Source organism: Coenobita brevimanus, chromosome 112, assembly GCF_032717465.1.
Source record: "Coenobita brevimanus isolate Jiangsu-jjx chromosome 112, ASM3271746v2, whole genome shotgun sequence".
Lineage (NCBI taxonomy): Eukaryota > Metazoa > Arthropoda > Malacostraca > Decapoda > Coenobitidae > Coenobita > Coenobita brevimanus.
In genome coordinates this window covers 35427181-35450637 of record NC_137065.1, presented here as the reverse complement: position 1 = coordinate 35450637, position 23457 = coordinate 35427181, and the positions used below count along the sequence as shown (strand labels likewise).

At 41.8% G+C, this 23457-nt stretch overlaps 1 pseudogene; it reads right to left on the bottom strand.

The window, feature by feature from the left end:
• Window positions 1–967: 967 nt before the first annotated feature.
• Window positions 968–1087, bottom strand: LOC145418215 (5S ribosomal RNA; annotated as a pseudogene).
• Between the last annotated feature and the right edge of the window lie 22370 nt (window positions 1088–23457).

Sequence of the window (23457 nt, the reverse complement as noted above, 5' to 3'; positions counted from 1 at the left end):
TAAATCGTCTGAAGAAAGCAAGAGTAAGGTGTTAATGGTGGAGGTGGCTATGACAGGCAAGCTGGGAGGCAAACGCGAGGCGGGCGTGGAGGCAGCAAGGGGGAGGTGTGACCACAGTCTAATATATATGCAAATCATGTCACCAATGCCACTTCCAGCACAGCCATAAATATTTCACTCAGCCGATTCTTTAAGGACATATGACAAACTTTATTTTATGGTGCGCGTATATCTTTGCATCATGAATAAGTTACCTAGTACAGCAATTTCCTATTTTATATGAGGGAGATTATGTATTTGACAGTCACAGGTCATTTTTTTTCTTTTTTTGCTGAGAAAATGCACTAATAATAATAATACATTTTAATAATTAAAACTATATATTTTGGGGGGTTCTGTTGTCCCGTTGCTGCTAACGGCTTAACCTTATTGTGTATTAGAAAAAGAATGAAAGGCTTGACGCCTGCAGTAGCTGTCCCTCCCAAAGACAGTTAAACAAAAGAAAGTCGAACTCCAAACCTAGCTGGTAGACGGCCATTAAGGAGTAAATTAGCTAGTACTTTTAAACACCAGTACCTTAGAATAATAATTCATTTTTTCCAAATATATTTCATGGCATAAAATGAATCGGAGACGAAGAGTCCTGCTTTATTTTTCTTTGGGCTTGGATACATGTGCCATCCAACATCTCCCAAAACATTGTAACTGACGTGTTACGAACATGCTAGAATCATCTTCAAGTACATGCTAGAAACATGTACGTAATACTGTCTGGCAACATGGCTCGAGGCAAAGTCTTAACATGTTTGAAGCAGACATAACATCCACACGTGCCTGTACCAGTGTCCCTCATTATTCATTCATTGCCAGACGCCATGTATCCCAGACGGGGTGGCCAAGGGCTTAGAGTTAATTGTTTTACGGGGAGGGGCACTAATCCTCCACCAACCCCACTTGACACGTAGGGATGCCAACAGCATCTGGTGTTCCCAGGCGGTCACCCATCCAAGTACTAACCAGACCCAACGTTGCTTAACTTCGCTGATCGGACGGGAAGCGGTGTACTCAACGTGGTATGCCCTCATCATCACATCGGAAAAAACTTTATGCAGCAAATATTGAGAAACTACATTTTGAAAGCATCGTATTTATTTCTTCTTTATCCATTCAAGTCCGTTTCGTGGTTTAGGTATGCAACATAAAAATATTTTATCATGGCAAATAATGGAAAACTAGATTTATTTTTTGTGTATATTCCTATCTATCAGTCAAACATTCAGTCAGTCAATCAGTCTATGTATCTATCTACTTATCTATATCCATCCTCATATCTATCTGCCTGTCTGTCTGTCTATCTGTTTGGTTGCTTGGTTATCTGTCAGTCTGTATCAACTAACGCATACATTATTGTGAATTAAGTAATTTAAATCAACCCTTTCCTTTCAGAACAAATAAACTGTCTGTAAGCTCTTGTTTCTGTATCAGTGTATGCAGATCCTTAAACTATATTTTTCGTGTGTTTCTTGCTATTCTTCCTTGCAGTGTTAGGGTCTGGGGACGTCAACATATAAATCTTTTTCTTCCCTCAAGGATTAATCTTATTTTTCACGAATTTCCCTTCTCTCTCATGTAATTCTTTTCTCCCAAACTCCCCGACGCCATTCATAAATCATCATATTATTGGTGTACCTGATTCTGCTTTTTCATTTTCAGTACTCGTTTGATTGGGAATGTATGCATATAAAATTTCTCTTCCCTCGAGCAGGAATAATTAACGTATAACATTCTTACGACCCACTCCCAGGACCGACTCTCAGCTAAGTAAATTCGTCTGACGCTTTCCCAATTGAGAGAATGGAAAACCGCATATCAACACTGTCCCTTGACTCACATATCAAAAAATCGCCAAACGTTCGGTGATTTAAAATACTAAAGTTATCCCCATCATCAGAGGGTTTAGTATACTGCAGTGGTTGTGAAGCTATTGTTACTCGTCCATCCACACTTCCGGTTTGGGTTTGTAAGTACGTAAATCTGTTCTTCCCTCTTACATTTGTCAGATATTTGCCGCTTTGTCGTTTCTTCTCAGCTAATACAAATTATCTTTGTATCTATCCTTGCTGTTCTGTTCACTTTTCTGACAAGGTACACAAGCATGTTTGATTTTTCTTCCCTCATGTGTCTGTCATGTACTTCCTTTCCTGGTCTTTTCTCTCACCTCAGGACGACATTTGCACAGAGACTACGTTGTATTTCTGTATTCAACACGCCACAGCTCTTCTGATTAGTAAATAACCATGTAAACTGTTTGATTTATATATTATATGGACTATTCCATATAATATATTTATGTATTTGTGCTTGCTATTGCATATACTCTGTTGCTTTATTTACAGTTGGGAAAGAAAGTTCGTCCAAGTGTTCGAGCGAGTGTAGCAGGCGAGAACACTACATCAGCCGAAATATGCTGTACAAAACTCTTGTTCAGTTTGACTTGTATAATTTCCCTGCCTGAGGAGCATCAAAACTGTTTTCTTTCAACTATTGAACCAATCGTAGCATTTCATACCATTTTGAAATTGCCATGAAAATTACCTGTAGTGGTATCAGACGTTTCCCCCAAGAGCCAGATATAGCTGACAAATGCCCCCCCCCCCTCAAAAAAAAAAAAAAAATCTGCTAGGCAAGAACAGAACACCAAGACATTTTTTTCCCCCTCGGCTGTAAGTAATGGCATTTCGAAGTTTTTCTAAACTAGGAAATTTTTCTTTCAGTTGTAACAGTAATCCCCCCAACCCACACTCAAGCCAAATGTAGCCGAAAAAGGCCAAAAATACAACCTTGCTTGCCTGGACACGTTCCACACATGGGGTGTGAACGCATTTTAAAGAAATCCCTTTTACATTCACTCTTCTTGGCTTGCTAAAATTCCTAAAGTCAGAGATGATAGTTTTCCTCAGCCCATTGACAATTTTCTTTGATATAATGCGTCAGGGAGGAAAGTGGCAGGCATATCCAGAGAGTAAAGTAAAAGTTGTAGAATAACAGGAGAACTTTTGTCGCTGGCTGTACGTAAACATATCAATCTTTTCTCCCCTCGTACGTCAACAAATAAAACTATTATTCTTCCACAGACTCGTCAGGTTTTTCCCTCCTTGCACTCGCCGGGCGCCCTTTCAACTAATTCTCTTGCCCAAACTCACCCGACCACATTCCTCCCGGGTTCCTCCTCGTTCATCTCATTGTTTATCCCCTCTCCCTCCCCTGCCCGTCCTCCCTCTCTTTCTCCGTCTCCCTCTCCCCCTGCCTCTCCTCCTTGCAGAATTATCCGGTACCATATTTACAACCTTTCTTGAGCTGTTAAGTTCTTTAAGAGTCCTTGTTTATAACCTGTTTACACTTATACACCTACCAAACACTTCACGACCGAACTAGAGTATATATTTAACTTGATAAACAAGATGAAATAGCTAAATTTCTAGACACACAACTGCTACAGAGAGACATTTATCCAGGAATTTTGGTAAGATCGTATATAAATGCTACTCCCGGTGGATGCTCAGCTTTTCATTATTCCGTCTCATTGCACCTCTTTGGCTCCTCACAGGCATGGCATACCCCCTGACGTAAATATGAATGCTATATATATCCGCATTATTGTCTACCAGAGCCTCCTGCATTTTCCTCTGTTTATGGGCATATAGTACCCTTTCTACTAAGGATTTTTGCTTACCTTTTCTAACCGGAATATTGACGGTTTCCTGTTATGTCAGTTCTGTTGCTTATGACACAGATACACACATAGCAACTTGGTGTAAAAGGAACTCTCCCTTCCCAGAAAGAAGGAAAACAAAAAAGAAATGAAACATCTTTAATCGATAGCTAAACTTAAACGAAGACTTCATAAGATCCTGTGAATTTTAACATAATATATAAGGTCTGTAGCGGAGTTACGTAAACCTTGGGATAAACAGCCGTATTCTGAGTGGCATAGGAGGCTTCACAGCACCACCGCCTTCTTGCCAAAACTCTGTTCCGGTCGGTGCAGTGTTGTTTGCCTGTGGCGCGGCTAGCAAGAGCGGGGTGGATGAATTTTCTGAATAGTTTCCACTTTTACAGTAAATATTAAGTGTTCATTATTTATATACCATTCTAACATTATAAAATTGTTATTATGCATGAAGCTTGGAACATTTAATTATCATACTTGAGATATATAATGCACTATGGAAGGCGTTATGTATCTCCTCCTCGGCCATACCTTCTGTGTATATCTTCATTCTCACTCCAACGCAATTTATATATTAATAGCCACATAGGTTGCATTAATACTAAAAAAGAAAAGGGGAATATTGTGGTGCTAAGTACATACTAAAATGACAAAGGAGAAAGAGAGAGAGAGAGAGAGAGAGGGGTTGAAAAGCTGATATCACAGAGCGAGAGTGGCAGTTCTACACTCCCCAACTTCCCAATCAACGAGCTCTCAGTGTTTGGCAGCAAGAACCATTAATAACAATGCCCTGGACAAAGGTAATGCCGACTGATAATGGAGGACAGAGTAGGGAGGCGGTAACAGTGAGCTAGAGGAAATAAGGGACATAAATAACAAGCCGGGACGTTGTCAGTAAATCAAGTTGGAGTTATGACGGGGGGGTGACTGGGATTGGTGACGCTGCCAGGGAGGATTTGTCACTTATGAAAAAACGTTTGTTTTTATAGCCTAGCGAGGAATGATACAATAATAATAATAATAATAATAATAATAATAATAATATCAAAATAGATAAAAAAAACGGTATATAAATGATCACAGAAATAATACTGTTAAAAGTAAAATTGTTAGTAGTCAGTAGTTGTAGTACTAATAGTACTGTAGTAGTGATAGTAACTGGTTATCAGAATAATAATGTTACTTCTGCCTTAGGTGTGGATACTCTAGATGTTGGTCCTGGGTAGAGTACAGGTGGATAAATACTAGTTCATCCAGTAGAGTGACTTTGCCAGAAGCGAGTGTGTTTTTATGGCATGTTGGTTGGCTTCTGGAACACTACCACACAAACACACACACACACACACAAAAAAAAAGGTCCTCTTGATATCATGGGACTCTAACCAGCAATATTAGGATTTCCAGGTTAGTAATATGACCGCTTGACCAACAGAGCTTAGTCTATAGTGTGTTTACTCGAACCTGGCATTGATTTTTAACCTCCTTCAGCTTAGTAGATGGCCAGTTATAGTCAGATCAGAGGGTGGATTTAACGTGCCAAGTAAACATAATGGTAACTCATAACTCAGGCTCATCGAATTTCTTAAAACTACGAATTAGTATTCAGACAGTAGGAGAGGCCTCGTTCCCTTAGATGTAAACGAACTTATCTTGCTGGAGGTTGTGTCCTGTTGGCCGGCCCTACATCACTTGGCCCCATTCACCATCAAGGGGGCTTTCTGACACAGCATGCTCGTTCGTCGACTGCGTGACCTGATTAACGTCATGAAACCGTCAATGAGTCGTAAAGGAATGGGCGTGCTGTGCAAAGAACTGGCGGATGGTCTTGATTTTAGGTCGGTCGTAGTGTTAGGCAGGGACGTATATTCTGTAAAGCAGGTGTTGTAGGACTGGTATTTGAATGCAGTGATGTATATTATAATATGCTCCGTGAATGACAGTGACTCAGGGGAAGATGGTAAGCAAATGGGCGTGGGGGACAAAGAAATGAGTGAGGTGTTATGGTGATGGAGGGTGTTAGGAAGGGAGGGGCGATGTGAGTATACCCTGTGAAAATGGGCTCTGTAAGGTCAGTGGTTTCAGTGAAGTGAAGGGTTATTTCAAAGTATTCTCCAACAAGAACAACAACACAGAGATAAGCTTACGTTGCTCTCACACATCTGGCATCTTGTGACGTAGGTAAACACTCTCCAGCACAAAGTCAAGATTTTTAGGTTAATTTTACTCCTTGGTATTTCTTACTCATATATCTGATTTTCATGTCTCATACACAGACTGAATATATTTAATTCTCTATAACATACACCTTATTCTCACTGCGAAATAATATTATCCACTTTTATCATAACACTTATTATATGAAACTAATATTAACACGTTGCCTCACAGTCATTACATATCACTTCGCCTCGAGAGCACCAGAGAAGGCTTCAAGTAATATTATTCTCTCTCTCTCTCTCTCTCTCTCTCTCTCTCTCTGTTACTGCCATTATTCATTTTTTCAGTAGACGCCCTTTCAATCCAATTACTTTATTTTCTTTATCCCCTTTTTCTTCCACTCGACTTTTTTCTGTACCTTTGAGGAAACCTTTCATAGTCGAGGCGATAAACGAGATCAGTTCTATCCCCTTAATTCTGAGAGGTTTCTATACAGTTAAAGTTAATGCCATAAAGGTGTCAGGAAATATAAATTCAGACATTAGACTTGCCAGCTTAATTCACACGACCTTGTTATACATTTTAGTAAATGATTTAGTGGTGATAAAAAAAATGGTATAGTAATGGAAATAATCTCATAAACGGCCCCATAGACTGTACAATCTACCGCAGAGATGTGCTTTGGATATGTGTTTGTAGGTCGTTAAGGAGTCTACTCAGGGAGTGTACTGGAACACTGAATAATTCAATGTCTGCCTTAACTGCTCTTATGCAGTAGATAGACATTAATTCTAAGTCTTGTACTTGTCATTCTCACCTTCATATATTCAATGATGTTGGCTGTTGCAAATTTCCTAGTTTCATTCCCTTTTTCGTCTGCCATGTATTGATGTGCTGGGAAAAAGTACCTGGCATTTCCGATGCAGAACCCTTCTTACAAATACAGTAAGTTGTCAGTATACATTATCTCTTTAATGTCATAAGTACTTTTACGTTGAGTGTAAATTACAGAAATATTGATTATTAGAGTTCCGTTGCCTCCTGTAATGCTGATCTGCCAAAATCCTCAGATTTAAAATATCATGTATATATTAACAAATCTCACTTTAAACATATACCTACCATTTTATAAGGATGGCCTGTACCCACTCAGCATGCACATTCTGGTGATGGAGAGGGACGCCTTCAGGTGGTGGCCGATAAAACCAGGTGATTCCGTTGCCCTGTGATACGAACGTCCCTCAACTTCCAACCTATCCCCCTAAAGGTGAATAGAGGAGTGGAGAGAAAGGCAGGTTAGGCAAGAAGGATATGCCAACCAATGCATCATCAGTTATTTCCGTAACCTCCTTTCCTCTCACCACTCTGCTTCACTCTCTTCACGTCCATCAGGTGCTTTATCTTCATCTGAAATTCACAGCCTCTCACTATCACAGCGTTGTCCATCTCCCCTCTGATATCACACTGCAATCCCACCGAGCCAGTCTCCCCTTTCATTCCCCTGACATCACCATTAGGTCTGCCCGTATCCACCCCTTTTTACTTGTCAAGTCGGATTACCAGTCTGTGTGTGGAAAATATGACTTATAGCGTCCGGAACAGTAGTTCAAGCCTGCGGGATGACATACGGGAGCTCTTGTCTCTCATCCGATAGGCTTTTATTCAATTTCTGAGTTGTAAAAGCGTTAATTTAGCAATAGCTTTTTTTTCTTGTAATCTTTGAAGTGATCATTTTTTCATGAACATTATAAAGTGTGTCTTTGAAGCTGATGTGATTTTAATTCTCTCAGCTGATATAATGAATGAATCTGTGTTTTGTGAGTGTCATTTGCCTCCTGTCAGCCGTAACATGGAGAAAACATTTATAATAGCACCTTGGTAGGAGTCTAACAAATTTCGAAAATTTATTTGGCTAGATATATCTATTAATTTATTTTTTCATTTATGTTTTCCAAAACTTTGATAGGCCGGGGCAAGTTCATCTGCAGACACTGAGCTCATGGGTGAATACGAGCCCATCATGTTACAAGCCTTCCCAACGGTCATGTTTTCTTCCATTCGTCTTTGTTTCACAAAGTGTCATTATATAATGTCTCGTTTCCTGAGCCATCATTCTCTTTACAGATCTTAGTCCTCTTACATCCGGCATAGTCCAACGTTTCTGCCTCTTCCGAAATTTTGGTACATTAGGTACTTTTTTCTTGGGGGAGTTGCCTGAGATCCCCTCCTACTCAATAAAGATAATCATTAGAAAGCACTCAGAGAGTGAATACCTCACCAATGCCATTGTCATTAAAAATGATCTGGCTCCAAGCCAGTTGAGATATTGTGTGGGATACATAGGATCCGGATCCGCCCCCAAAATATAACCAATTGTTCCTTATCCCATGCTCCATTCTTCCATAAAATTTCATTGAAATTCATTGAAAACTCTTGGAGATATTATACACAGGATCCAGATCCAGACGCGCCCAAAAATTTAATCAATTCTTTCTTGGCCATTAGCCCACCCTTCCACGAAATTTCATTGATATTCATTGAGAACTTTTGGAGGCAGTGTGTAGAAAAACAGAAAGACATGGGTGAATACATAACCTCCTCCATATATATATATATATATATATATATATATACATATCCCTCTCCTTCCCCCTTGTCCTGATGATAGTGTGGAAACCCATTTTATTACATTCCATGTTCCTGGTTCTTTTTGTGAGACGATTGTTAGGGAGTACAATACCCTGTCCAGCTACCCCTCTGCTGTATTGTACAAGCTGTGAGACTCATTACAGACTCGTAATTGTCAAAAAGTATTGTGGAAAACAAGATACATCAGCCGACTGAAAGTGCTTAACTCTTTGACTATGACTTCCCTCAAATGAAAAAATTTTTCTGGTGTACCATTAGGTAAAAGAAAGCGTTACTAAAGGTAATATTGTAAGCCATATTTTTCTCAGCTGAATAAAATCTTCTGGAGTTAACGTACATCACAGAACCAAGTATTTTTGCCGCAACAAAAGGTATAACCCACGGCGTAATCGAGTGGGCGGCAACAGCAGGTCTTCCGAATAGCAAAACTGGGTAATATGGCACTGCATTCTAGTGTATATCCACTGCCCGCCTGGCGCCCCAACCAAACTTATGGGTTTAATCTCCTCTTCCCTGAGCCACTTGCCGCGGTTTCACGCCCATCCTTTTCACCCTTTTCAAGCGCTGTTACCTAATTATTTCCCTTCCCCTGAGCGAAGGCGAGAAACGGGAAATTTTGTGCGTAAGTCCAATATGTATATGTATAAAAATCTTATTTGAAAGAAAAGAATTTCATGTATTTGTTGCATGTTCATCCTGCTGAATTTCATGCTCACTTCCTGACATGACACGAATCCTCCAGGAATGTCAGTACCGTGTTGTCACGGAAACGTATGTGTTACCAGTCTTACGAAAAAAAAAAAAAATGTATCATATTCAAATTACCACGTTACATATCAAGTAGGAAAATGTAGCAGCTGTCTCCTGTCACAAACTCCTCATGAATTCCAGTATCAAACACAAGGACATTCCCTCTGAAAAACTGGACATTATTAAAGAGAGCGCACGAACAGACTTGAAAATTCTTTAATTCAGCTAAGAAATGGATAAGTCCCTCTTGCCCCCTTCATGAGAGCGTTTATTAAATTTAATTAAACATTATTCACCAGCAACAGTCTTTAATAACAGCGACAATTAATAATGTGGCCGTTGTGTCGCAGAGGCAACATACTGCAGGTGTCCGCCGTTGTGAATGCTGGCGTTAAAAGGTGTACCAGTTTAAAGTTTCATGGTTATACAAGAATCCGACGTTGATGAAGAGCCTACATGGAACTGCTGGATCCCTACACGATGTATGTACTGTGCTGTGCCTGTAGGACGGCCCCACGGACGCTGTTACCTACCTGTGGTCGACGGGTTTGCTCGGCCAAACTGAAAGGGATTAAATAACTACAACTGTAAAGAGTCCGAAATGTCTCAATAAATACTAGATTAATCGCCTGTGACTGAGCAGTGGTGGACGGGAATCAGGTTTACAAAATGGGATTAAATAAATATGCCTAACACTCAGGGTGATTTGACTCACTCTTACTTGAATTAGATAATGTGGTGTTAGCTGGAATATAAGGTTAAAGTTTTCCTGATTATAAGTGTTAATTTAAGTGAAAAAAAAAATGTGGCATTTATGGCAGCTGTATACCTGGAAAATATAAAACACATGATCTTTGTGTTGTATGTATTGTGTATCGGGTTTTACATCATACCGGTGGTGCAGGAGAAAATGGAGGTATAACGTGGGCCTGAATTCTAATGCAGAAACTCTCTCTGGAATAAGAACATCGCACACGCCGGTGTTCGTTGCGTTGCCAGAAAGAGAACAAACACAAAAATAGTTAAGCGACTGATATCTGCTTGACTGTTTCTTATATATATATATTTTTTTTACAGTAGATGAACAGATGATGGAGAAACAAAGTAAATAAAAGAATCCATACACCACAGAAAATATGTAACAATTGGATTTGAAGTGCTGTAGGTTGAAGTTTGGGAGGAAATGAATCTAAGGAAACGAATTCCAAAGAGAAGCATACTTAAAAATTATAGTTCTTAAAAAATGATTGTACCGGAATGAGCAGGACAACTTTTTTCTTTCATAACATTTCTCTAGTATGGCGTTGTGGCTCTTGTACCTTACCTTCAAGTGCGGCTTCATTTGTGTGTGTGTGTGTGTGTGTGTGTGTGTGTGTGTGTGTGTGTGTGTGTGTGTACAAACTGGTACGTACATACATTATGGTGTCCCGAGAAAATTGTGACAAATGTCTAGCCATTCCTCGACTACTATTGTGCAATGAATCTTACATCAACATAACTCCAAGTCTCAACCGTTACTGAGCCACAGTTGTTGACTTTATTAATGAAAAAATCATAATCCTCCTCATAATTCACTCTTTGGGCTATTAGTTGCTGTATCGTCATTAGCCAAAATTCACCAACAATAAGCTTCTAGAGTTGTGTCCTGCCTTCCAGATTTCTCATTCCTTCCCAAAAGACAGAGTATCCTTCCTTCTCATATCCTTTCGCTCACTGCTTCATAATCCTGTCACATAAGAGTAGTACTTGTAACAACTTCCTTATTCGCCGCACGGGATGACCATGCAGGAGCAGTTGTTTGCCGGCGATTGATGGGTCTGCTCGATCAGACTGACTGGTGTGTATCAGCAACAAGTAGTACAACAGGTAGAGAGGTGTCTGTGAAGTTTTGGTCCTGCCTGTACTCCCGTTACGTTTAAGAAGTATGCTAAAATAAACACTTGATTCTCAGTCTTCCGTCCGTCTTGTTTACATATGAGATCTTTCTTTAGAGAATTATTTTGACTAACACCCCCTTCATATCCTCTCCTGTGTTCCTGATACAAACTATGAATTTTTTTAATGATGTAAACTTCATACAAGAAAGTAAGGCGATGAAGCTGAATACAGAAAATAAATCAGGAAAAACTGCTGGGTTAAGAAGTCAGCGTACCAAAAAGAAAACGGTTTATTTCCTTGAATCATCAGAGGCCATTTATTTGCACCGATTTAGCCTCTGAATCCATTTGACGTCATTGTAGTGTATTCTTGCTACTCTAAGGCGGTTTTATCAAGAAAAGGCCTCTCGTGTTGACGAGGTTGAGGAAATTAAGGTATATCTAACCCTTCCAGTTCCAAAAAATTATCCTAAGCTGAAAAAGATGACAAGAATAAAATAATAAAACGTCCCTGAGCTTGGATATTAGCTGTGACGATTATGGTGTTAGTGATGATGATGATGATGATGATGACGATATTCCTTCCGCCATAGACCAGAAGGAGAGAATAGAAAAAATATCAAATTAGTGTGCGTGGTGATGGTAGTGGTAGTAATATGGTTGTGGTAGTAGTAGTAGTACTGATGCTGATCTATTGTTGGTAGTGATGATGGGGAGTAGTGCGGATGGGTAACTACTGGGGAAGAATGGGTATTGGTGAGAATGATGGTTGTGGTGAGTAGTGGTGATAGGGAGTGAAGTGCATGCAGTAAAGGGATGAATATCAATGAGAGAGAGAGAGAATTTCATGATAAAATAACAGAAGTTACTAAAGAGAGTTTTAAAACGATACGTGTTCTTAAAAGCAGACTTATTTAATATTAATAAAGAATGTTAAGAATATGAGCTGCGGCCAAAGCAAGGGAAAAGTGAAGTAATCCTATTAGCGAGCCCTGAAAAAATTTCTTTGAAAAGTTGTATTTGACTCGCTGAATTTATATATATATATATATATATATATATATATATATATATATATATATATATATATATATATATATATATATATATATATATATGTGTGTGTGTGTGTGTGTGTGCTGTAGAGATACAGATCTACATATAGGTATAGATAAAGTTATAGGTATATATTCCCAACCGCCCATCTTTCAGATGATGTCATCACCTTAGTTTTAATTTACATTGCTAATTTGCTGCGCCAGACTCTGAAGGTTCCACTCTTTACCCCTAGGTTGGACTGCTTCATCCGCATTCATAAACTCTTGACTGAGACCGATCAATACATTCCTGGCTTAAAATCAGCTTTCTCAGGTGTACAGAATATCTACTGTACAACACAAAAACTCCTACAGTTGAGGATGTTAACCATTTTACGGTCTGGATACTCTCCTATGGCTTGCCTCAAATTTTTTCATTAGAACTGTAGTGCATTCTGTCTCAGCAATCAGGACACAACCTCACCCTGAGTACATACAGATACGTTACCTCTTCAAAAAATTCCTATCCGATTACCTGCCTGGAGTCCTGGCCAGCCTCGGCAAGGACATCTGGCAGGGAGAGGCACGTGTGGTGGGCAGTGGCCTGGCGTGGGACGGCTGGCAGCAACACTGGTTTTATGGCTGTAATCTGTCTCGCCGCCGGGAAAAAAAAAAAAAAAAAAAAAAAAGTTCGATTTTTTGTCCTAAAGAATAGAGATCACTGCCTGGCTCACGGAGGAAAGGGAGAGGGGAGGAGGAGAAAGCGGTGGGAGATAGGGGAGGTGTGGGCGAGAGGGACTGGGAAGAGGGAGAAGCAAAATTTGACCTAAGGAGGGGAGTGAGAGGATGAGTAACGTATTTACCAGCGCTGACGCAACTGTCTCTCTTTGGGTGATATTGAACACTGTGTCTCACAGTGTGGTGTCGTCTCCAAGCCCAACCAGGGATATGTGCTGGGTCTTGATGCAATTTTCACGTTACTTTAACACAAGATTTTTGTCCTTGTGCAATTTATTTCTCAAAGCTCAGTGGCAAAATGAGACAATACTATGGTTCTACATGCCTTCCTCTGCACTTGTTAGAGACTAACACCGTGTTTTGGTACTGATATCTTGTTAAATATTAGCATTCATGAGGAGGAGATGGCGAATTTATGTCAGATGAAGGTTAACAGAGCACATCGTTGGAGTGTATAGTCAAAGAGCATATTTCTAGAAGCAAGACAGCAGCAGATTCGTACTTACTGTGCCTTTAGGAACGTTCAATGTGATGTGCAAGTGCGGACATATATATATATATATATATATATATATATATATATATATATATATATATATATATATATATATATAGAAACATCGATCCACTTGATAATGCTTGATAATGAAACCACGAGCAATGACTTCCAAAACTCAGTGTGGATATTTGCGCAGCCCATGAAACCGTTTTGAATGTCCTGTTAGAGTCCCATAAATGTTAGACAAAAAAAGTGAAACGATATTATTATCGGCAACTGTACACTCATAATCACTAATCTTTGACCAGAGAGTTAGCCAAAGTCGTGGCCAGGAGTTGGCTACACAGTCAGACACACTTCACCATCGTTCCAGAAAGGTTTAGTGCTTCAATGAACAATTTTCTAAGCATCACTGACGCGCTTTTGTTTCACATATATCATTTTTTTAAGTAATATATGCATGGTAAGAAATAGACAGATTTGGTTACAGCTGTTATTATTAGTCTATAATGAGTGCGTGATGATATTTGAATTTCATACTGTGTTTTATTAATCTGTTTATTATTTCACTGACCTATTTCTTGAGGCGAGCCTTTAACCGAGCTGTTGGTAGGTTATAGCAGAGAAATATCCACGATTGCCACAGCAGCCGGCATTCACACGACATACTCTAAGTAAGAATGCTTTATAATACTTATATAATTGACAAAAATTTACTTTTACTACTACTTTGAACTGAATGTTTTTTTCCTCAAGTTATAACAGGCCCCGTTGCCCATAGATATAAATAAGCCTAGATGCCTCATGACACTAGTTTAGATAAGTCTGCGCGGCCGCCATCTTGGAACGGTCGAGGCAGACGATGTCGTGTTCCTGGCGATAGTCAAAGCTGATCGCTGATTCTGTGCTGCTTTTGGGTGTAGAAAGCGTCGGAATATATCTATGGTGACACCGATAACACGAGCGGCTCAACTGTCGGGTTATGCAGACGTCCCTCAGCTGCTTCCCAATCCTCCGAAAGGAGGATGGTGGGTTGCTGAAGGGAAATTTAAGCCTGCAGTCCACCGAGTTCACGTTTCAGATGAACCAGGAACCACAACCATTACCACCAACACCACAACCACCACCACCACACCACCACCACACCACCACCACACCACCACCACACCACCACCACCACCACCACAACAACAACAACGACAACCACCACTACCACCAGCACCACATCCACCACCACAACCACCAGCACCACATCCACCACCACAACCACCACCACCACAAAAACAGTAACTACATCCACAACCACCACCATAACAATCACCACCACAACAACAATCACCGCCACAACAACAACCATCACCATCTCAAAAACAACCACCACCACCATCACAACAACCACAACCACCAGCACATCAACCACCACCATCACAAAAATAACCACCACCACAGCAACAACCACAAAAACCACACCATCACAACAGCCACCATCATTACAACAACCACCACCACAACAACCACCACCACAACAAAAACCACCACAACAAAAACCACCACCACAACAAAAACCACCACCACAACAAAAACCACCACCACAACAAAAACCACCACCACAACAAAAACCACCACCACAACAAAAACCACCACCACAACAAAAACCACCACCACAACAAAAACCACCACCACAACAAAAACCACCACCACAACAACCACCACCACAACAACAACCACCACCACAACAAAAACCACCACCACAACAAAAACCACCACCACAACAAAAACCACCACCACAACAAAAACCACCACCACAACAAAAACCACCACCACAACAAAAACCACCACCACAACAACAACCACCACCACAACAACAACAACAACCACAACAACAACAACCACCACAACAACAACAACCACCACAACAACAACAACCACCACAACAACAACCACCACCACAACAACAACCACCACCACAACAACAACCACCACCACAACAACAACCACCACCACAACAACAACCAATCACCACCACCATCACAACAACCACCACGACAATAACCACCACCACAACAATAACCACCACAACAACCACAGAAACAACCACCACCATCAAAACAACCACCATCACAACAACCACCATCACAACAACCACCATCACAACAACCACAACAATAACCACCACAGCAACAACCACAATAACAACAACAACAACCACAACAACAATCACCACAACAATCACCACCACAACAATCACCACCACAACAATCACCACCACAACAACAATCACCACAACAACAATCACCACAACAATAACCACCACAACAATAACCACCACAACAACAACCACCACAACAACAACAACCACAACAACAACCACAATCACAACAACAACCACAATCACAACAACAACCACAATCACAACAACAACCACAATCACAACAACAACCACAATCACAACAACAACCACAATCACAACAACAACCACAGCAACAACCACAATAACCACCACAGCAACAATCACCACAACAATAACCACCACCACAATAACCACCACCACAACCACCACCACAATAACCACCACCACAATAACCACCACCACAACCACCACCACAATAACCACCACCAAAACCACCACCACAACCACCACCACAACAATCACCACCACCACCACAACCATCAATGGAACAACCACCAACACAACAGCCACCACCACCACCATAACAACATCAACAACAACAACAACCACCACCAACACAACCACAACCACCACCACCACAAGAACAACCACCACCACAACAGCAACAACGACGACAACCACAAAAAACATCACAACAACCACCACCACCACTACAACCATCACCACAACCACCACCACCACCACAACAACAGCAGCAACAACTATAATTGCCGTCACAACAATGACCACCACAACAACCACCACCACAACAACCACCACCACAACAACCACCACCACAACAACCACCACCACCACAACCACCACCACCACAACCACCACCACCACCACCACAACCACCACCACCACAACCACCACCACCACAACCACCACCACAACAACCACCACCACAACAACCACCACCACAACAACCACCACCACAACAACCACCACCACAACAACCACCACCACAACAACCACCACCACAACCACCACCACCACCACAACCACCACCACCACCACAACCACCCCAACCACCCCAACCACCACAACCACCCCAACCACCACAACCACCACAACCACCCCAACCACCACAACCACCCCAACCACCACCACCACAACCACCACCACCACAACCACCACCACCACAACCACCACCACCACAACCACCACCACCACAACTACAACATCCACCACCACAACAACTACAACATCCACCGCCACCACCACAACATCAACAGCAACCACAATCACCGCCACAACAGCCACCACTATAACCACCATCACAACAGCCACCACTGACAACAACAACCAGGATTAAGACAACAACCACCACCACCACAATAACCACCACCACCACAACAACAACAAAAACCACCACCACCACGACAACAACAAAAACCACCACCACCACGACAACAACAAAAACCACCACCATCACAACAACAAAAACCCACCATCACCACCACCACCACCACCAGAGCAACAACCACCACTACCACTACAATAACCACCATCACCACCACCACAACAATAACCATCATCACCACCACCACAACAATAACCACCATCACCACCTAAACCACAACAACGTTCATTTTCATAGTCTGAATTCACCCTGAAACAAGCCCCACTATTACATGCGTGACCACTCCAAGATGGCGGCCGCACAGACGCATAGCCGCTGTACTGAAGAATGGGCGATGCGGCATTTAGTTTTATTTATATCTACGCCGTTGCCATCCAGTGGGAATGGTTGCCCTATTCCTACGCGACGTCTTAGCTGCATGCCCCCTCTGGTCAAAATGCGTGCCAGTTAATGCCGCTTATTCATAAATAATTATTAAGGTATATATATGATCCCAATACCCACATATAGTGGCAAATGTTTTCTTACTTCTTGGAAATTGCTAAATTGCAGACTGATTGAAGAAATATCGGCCTCTGTCAATAAACACAGATATTATATTATGGAGAAGAAACCATGAGAATATGGTAATATTAAAGAAATTAGGAGTAGTACGCTTCACATCACCTGGTTACAGTTCTTTGCCCCGCCCAGTAGTGCAGAGGCTGTGTTCGAATGCGTGGCTCATGTGTGGTCATAACACTGCCTGCCACGCGTCTCTGGTCAAAGATTAGTAATCATGACTGTACCTAAGTCCCACTCATGTAAGCAAAGTACTGGGACACCCTACCCTTTGTCATTGTTCTATGGTCTACTCTGTAGCCTTCTGTGTGGATTTTTAGAAGATTTCTGGGATATTCAACGCTTCGGTGCAATTACTTACTACTGTAGCCGTACTAGTGCTGATGCCAGTCCATGTTATTTTGGATAAGAACGCTCTCGAATTGAAGTGGTTAAGGAGGACTATCGAAATCCTTCTCACCAAAGTCTTCCAGAAGATAAATACATTCATTTGCAGGAAGAATTAATGAAACTGAGAAAGAGGTCGTCGTAATGAAGGTGCCAGCCGAGTTCCTTGGGAGATGCGAACGCCTCCCGTGGGTCCTGAAACACCTGTGCGACGGTGGCTTTCCCTTAGGTGGGGGAAGCAGGAGCAGACTCAATCGATTTTTGTTTGAGCTGCCTCGCTGCAAAACAAATCAGTTATATCAAGGATCCACACTAGAATACTGCAGAGGTTCGGTGTATATTCAGTTGTGCAATTAGGGATAAAAGTTTGCCTAATGTTTCACCTCACCTTGATATACTTCTCTGCCTATGGATGATTCCTTTTGACATTGTCAGGAAGGAAAGAAATGGATATGCTTTAAATGTGAAGTATCTGCACTGTGTTATTAGGATGAATTTATGTGCTTGCCTGTACAAAGAACAATGTGTGTAGAGGAGCCACACTAGAGTGCCTCAGAGGATCGGCATTTTTCCTTCCATAACCCTAACCTAACCTAGCATGACCTCTTGAAGCAAACGTGTAAATTACTTTCTTGCTATCTCCAGGCATTTTATCCAGCACAGACACTTGCCTAACTGGAGTAGGTAGATATAATCCTCATTCACCCCTTCACTACTACCAACCACCCCTAATATTGAAAAAAAATCGCTTGGTGGCAGGTTGATTAAAATGAAAAATGAGTCATTGTGTTTACTGAGTTAGAACGTAACATTCCCACAGTATGTTAGCCTGTAGCCGATTTGGTTTTCATCAGACGGTACTGGGCCACTCAAACAACTTGATTATTAAGTCGGGGATGCATGAAATTCGATGAGCGTTACTTATGACCTACGATTGAGTTTCCTTGGTTACTAGTCACTTTATCCACCACTTGACACTTGGCCATTAATTTAAGTGAAAGAAGTTAAAGATCTTGACTAGGCGAAAACAAACCGACAATAGTTATTCCTATGACGTTTCTTTCAGCTCCGATATTTTATAATTAACACGGATCTCTAGTAGTAAAGCAGTTAATTTAGGCTATATCTAACCCCATTAGGTTGAAAAGGATCTCGAACTTGATTAATACTGTCTGGCACTCGCAGGAAAAAACCAACAAAACAGGTCCTTGAACTGGACGAGGAACTGCGTGGGGTGATGAATAGCGAGGTAATGGCAGTGTGGGTGATAATTACCGTTTAGGGCAGGGGTAACCCTGTTATTAGTGGCCATCATCACTTCTCTGCCTCATGCTTTCACTGCTATCCCCCCTCCTCCCTCTGCCTCTTACCCTCCTTTGGCGTCCCGTCATGGCTTCACTAATGACCTCCATTTCGTTCTCTATCTCCTCTGCCCTCCCCTCCTTCATGTGTTCACTGTCTTCCCCCTCCTCCTTCGTCAGAGCCTTCTTCATGTGTTCACTGCCGTTCTCCCTCCTTCCTCAAAACCTATACCCTATACTCTGTTCACGCGGCCAGTGGTTCCTCCGCCTTCTCTTCACGGCCTGTTCATGTGTTCATAGGTTTCCCCTATTCCTTAGATCAACTACTCATCTATTCATTGTCTCCTCTACCCCCACTTCATGACCTCCGCATGTGGCTATTTGTGCCTTCCTTCCCACAGCCTACACATTGCTGCGCACATGACAAAAAGGAAAAGCCTTAGATTGTCCCAAACTTCTCAGGCATATGACGATGGAATATCAACTAAGGTCCCTACTCCACTGCTCGGTGAACACGGATAAGGGAAAAGCAAACTGAGTGCACCAGTCTGACCAGAGCAAAAACTAAACATTGCGAACTGGACATACTAACTCATGAGTACTATTGGCTTCAGCCCCCTAAATAACTGGCAATGTTTCGAGAGTGAATCAAGTGATGCCCGATACTGTGCAAGGGTTCGGCTGTGGAATGTAGAAGATAATTTCGAAGGTATAAATGATGAGTGGTTGGAGATATGATTCATTATTGCTGAACAGTACATCGACAGTTTCCTTATTATTTTTTCCATCTTCTAGTTTCCAATCACCCCTCTTATAATGGTTCGAAAGGATGATAGTAATGTTTATGTAATTATATTAGTCACCACTCTCGGCTACATGCATCTACACAGCTCGTTCAGTGCAGAGAAAGAGAGAGAGAGAGAGAGAGAGAGAGAATTTTTTTCCCTTCTCTGTTTGCTGTAAGGGGTGAAATACGCAAAATTCCTAAGCAACTTTTTTTTTTTTTCTACTGCGAGTCCGTGGACCAAGTGCCAAGATAAACTACAAACTTTCATAGGAATTCGTGAAGTGGAAGTGAGGAGCTCAAGTTATGTGGACGGGTGCACTTGAAACTTTGTCCAGAGAGGATGTTACGACTCCCCACTCTCTCACGGCGTAGCTGCCTATTGAATGTGGGGCTGGTGAGGTGAGAGAGAGAGAGAGAGAGAGAGAGAGAGACAGACAGACAGACAGACAGACAGACAGAGACAGACAAACAGACAGAGACAGACAGACAGACAGACAGAGACAGACAGACAGACAGACAGAGACAGACAGACAGACAGAGACAGACAGACAGACAGACAGACAGAGACAGACAGACAGACAGAGACAGACAGAGACAGACAGAGACAGACAGACAGACAGAGACAGACAGAGACAGACAGACAGACAGAGACAGACAGACAGACAGAGACAGACAGAGACAGACAGAGACAGAAAGAGAGAGTATAATTATGAACTTTATTACGGTCCCGTCATATTAATTACATTCTTCCTTGTTCTACACAATTACAAGGCACTTTTCGTGTCACTTATCAGCTTTGAGGCGTGATAATTGACTGCACTATAAACACTGGATCAACAGGAGTCATGGTGCTTCATTTCATCTCCTGTATATGTTCATTTTCCACGGCCTTTCCTTTACAGTGTTGGAATATTACAGGTTCCCGCTGATCGTGTTGATGGGCCTTCGATGAGGGCTGTACCTAACTCTTTCAGCTGAAAAGGGTAGTCTCATCGAAGTTGAACCAGATTGTTTGACGATTGTAATATCATGTTGGCTAAAAACCTACGACCTTAACGACTTTCCACACCAATATTTTCGGATTACTGTATATAAGTATTTTTCCAAAAATATTGTCACAGAAAACTTATGCAATAATACTGTGTGGAATCATTTTCACCGTGACTCTTCCGACCCTTTGGCAGCTCCTACGATACTGCAGTCGGCATAAATGAAAATGATCGTCTTTTTTTTTCTTTTTTTTTTTAAATGGGTAAAAGGGAAGTTTTAACGGTGGAAAATACTGCGCATCTAGACCTCTCAGTTAACGTGGCTGACTGGCTGGTAGCGTCTGTTGCTGGATGATGCTTACATCATGGGACGGGGACAAACACCAGTGGGTTCGGCTTATCTCGCCTCTGATAAGTTAATATAGTAAATTAATTTAGCATTCAGTGGGAGTCCCTTACAACAAGGCGTATTTTGTTGTGAAATCCTGTACTACCAGCTGTGTGCCCTGTGTCTAGCCCATGTAGCACCTTACTGGCCATACGCACACAGTCAATGCGTGTCCCAGCGCTGCCATGCCCAAACCTGATCTGTACCGTTTCGCTGTCACTCTTTGGCTTAGAACCAAGACCTCTCATTGCCCCAGTCACATCTCACGGCCCCGCTGCTGAAGTGTAGGCGAGTGGAAAAAAATTTCCACCTCTTGATGGTTCTGTGATGGCCTGCTTCTTCCCCATGTTCTTGTGTCCCTGGCCTCTCGCACTGTTCCAGTTGTCCCTTTCCCTTCCCCCGGTGCCGACACTAATTCACCCAGGTAACCTCCAGACTCAAAGGAACTTGTGACGTCCCCACATTCCCTTGTTCTCCTGTGGGCCCTTCCAGCGACATTGCCAATTCCACTTTAGAAGGTACCGGTAAGTGTCTGGTGGTGGGCAGAATAATTTTAAATGTCGCCTTATATATCGTGTGATAAGTGCATTTATAGATAAAGAGTTCTGTGAGTCAGTATAATAAAGAATCCGATGTAATATGACGTAGAAAGGAGTAGTGGGAATATGAGGGAGTATTGTGTAGCGTGAAAGAGTACACTCAAGGGGAAGGAATGGTGGAGCAGTGCTAGAAAGTATTAAAGGGAAGGATGAGGTAGGAAAAAGGTGGCGGGATCACTGGGGGCGAGAGGGGTGGGTTTATGGAGAAGGGGATCAAGGATGGTCCGGGAAGAGAAGGGGAAAAGGGAAGTGTGAGACGAAGTGGAGAACGAGGGTCTGAGGAACAGGAGCAGGAGGGGACGGGAGAGGTGAAGTTGTTTGACTAAGGCTCTGTGTTGACTTTCGACACCCCTTGTGTGTAGTGGAAGGGAGGTGAGGAGTGGGAGGAAGGAGGTGACACACACACACACACACACACACACACACACACACACACACACACACACACAGGACGTCGTGGTGAAGTGGTTAAAAAACAAAACAAAAAACAAAATGGTCTGTTAATTATTCACTGTTGTATAAGTAGCTTCGTCTTAAAAATTAACCCAAGACCCTTTATGAATACCTCCTCTAGTCTTTCTTCCATCGGGTCTTGGATGAAACTTTTGCTATTGTTCCAGATATACGGCAAGACTTATACACAATGTCTTACATCCTCTCTTGTAGTCTCAGTGTTTCGAGTATATTCAAGAGGAGTATCGAATGAGAGACGTATATACAAAAATTGCAATTTTTGCGAGGATAGGTATTGGAGATGTGGGTGTAATATTACCATTCCCAATATTTCGCGGGGAGAACATAAGTGAATTGCCAGATGGGAGAATAATACTTAGTTATATGGCTATGTGAGGATAGTTTTCACGATTCCTTCAGTTTGCTGCAGTACTTTTACTTCTCGTTAATTACAAACGACTTTATTCAGCAGAGGAGTGGCTTTTCGGGATGGAGGAGTTTGGTGCTGCTCTAATCTGAGTTAATTTAATTCAGGAGTGACTTTTCGGGCTTGATGAATCTGGTACAGCCCTAATTAACCCATTCAACACAAGAAGTCTTCCCAGGTAAATAAAAGCGTCTTAAACCAGCACGAATGAAGTGAAAGATAAATCCCTGGGAACAGATGTTATTGGAGGTATTCTTAAATATTCTGTCTGTAGTATTAGGTCAACAAAGTAATATCGAACCACAAAGTGACATTGCTTTTCCCACTCCACAGCTGGCTCGGAGAAGGTATGGCACGGCTTTTCTCAAGGGAGGAGAAGGTGAAGGAGAAGGAACGGTTCTGATCGAATACGTTAAGGACAACGATTTAGAACAACCTGTGGTTTTGTTACGGAAATCGTTTTGGAGCTAGTATTTGCCAGTGCTCTTAATCTAGGTTTGAGTCTCCTGATGTGGAATAAGGTTGGTTCAAGGTGAGGTGGGCGACTGTTCAGTTAATCATGAAGAAAGGTTTCGGGAATGTGGATGTTATT